This window comes from Haliaeetus leucocephalus, unplaced genomic scaffold (assembly GCF_000737465.1).
Source record: "Haliaeetus leucocephalus isolate CR32 unplaced genomic scaffold, Haliaeetus_leucocephalus-4.0 Scaffold343, whole genome shotgun sequence".
Classification (NCBI taxonomy): domain Eukaryota; kingdom Metazoa; phylum Chordata; class Aves; order Accipitriformes; family Accipitridae; genus Haliaeetus; species Haliaeetus leucocephalus.
Window position 1 is genome coordinate 23354 of NW_010972779.1, and position 1311 is coordinate 24664.

Genomic DNA, 1311 nt, shown 5'->3' on the forward strand with positions numbered 1-1311 from the left:
GGGGGGTGAGCAGGAGCACACGGGTGCTTGCACGTGCCACACACATACACATAGGGACATGCACACGGGCTGCAGGCACGCACACGCATGCACACACACGTGCCCGTGTTCTGCAGCCATGCACGGGCACACGAGTGCACGCATGCTGTAACAGTGCACGTACACGCTCTGCAGCCCTGCATAGGTACACACACGTGTGCACACACTGCAGCTGTACACAGACACGTGCACGCACACGTGCATGCACACACACTGCAGCTGTGCAGGGACACACACACGCGCACACGCTTTGTAGCGGTGCACTGACACACACACGTGCATACATGCTACAGCTGTGCGCATACACATACGCACACACGCTGGAGCTATGCACACGCGTGCGGACACGTGTTCTCACACACACTGTAACTGTGCATAGACACATGCAGCAGCTGTGCATGGACACACGTGTGCACACACACTCACCCTGCATGCACACACCCCCCCATTTCCCACCCCGTCCCCGTGTCCCCAGCGTGTCCCCGTGTCCCCTGGATGGTGCACGCGTGGGCACCCACAGGGCTGGGGGGGGGTGGCGTGTGTGTGCGCACACGGGTGAGTGCAAGGGGGCCTGCGCGTGCGCATGCACGGTGCTTGCAGGCTGCGTGTGTGAACGATGTGGTGTGCGTGCACGTGTGCGGGCTCTGAGTGTGCATGTGCTGTTCTGGGCATGCACACCCCACGTCTGCAGCCATGGGGGTGCGTGCACAGTGTTTGCACGCTCAGTGTGTGTGCGTGTCTGCAGCGCTGGGGGGGGGTGCGCACAAGGTTTGTAGGAGTGTGTCGGTGTGCTCACTGCTCAGGGGTGCGTGTGTGCACAGTGTTTGGGGGTGCATGGGGGTTTTAGGGGTGTGAGTGTGCACAGTTTGCAGGGGAGTGTGCACGGTGTTTAGGCGTGTGCAAGCGTGCAGTGCTTAGGCGTGTGTGCGCGGTGTTTGCAGGTGTGCACACGTGCAATATTTAGGGGAGTGCATGTGTTCGCATGCTGTTTGCTAGGGGGGGGTGTGTTTGTGCACGGTGTTTGCAGGTGTGTGCACAGTATTTAGGGGAGCCTGTGTGTGTCTGGTGTTTGCCAGAGCGAGCGTGTGCACGTGTTTTTAGGGGTGAGTGTGCACGGCGTTTGCGGGGAGGGGGGGTGCGCAGTGTTTAGGGGGTGAGCGTGCACGGCAATTAGGGGAGTGCACGCGTGTGCGCGGCGTTTGCTCGCGGGGCTGCGTGCGTGCACGCCGTTTGCAGGGGCGAGCGCGTGCGTTCGCACGAGGCGTTTGCGGA

The 1311-nt window shown here is 61.6% G+C and overlaps 1 protein-coding gene across 1 annotated transcript in view; it reads left to right on the forward strand.

Annotated features, from left to right (window-relative positions):
- The window catches only part of LOC104834893 (neurexin-2-like), a 33002-nt gene that overhangs the window by 20695 nt on the left and 10996 nt on the right, over window positions 1–1311 (forward strand). The window lies entirely within an intron of this gene.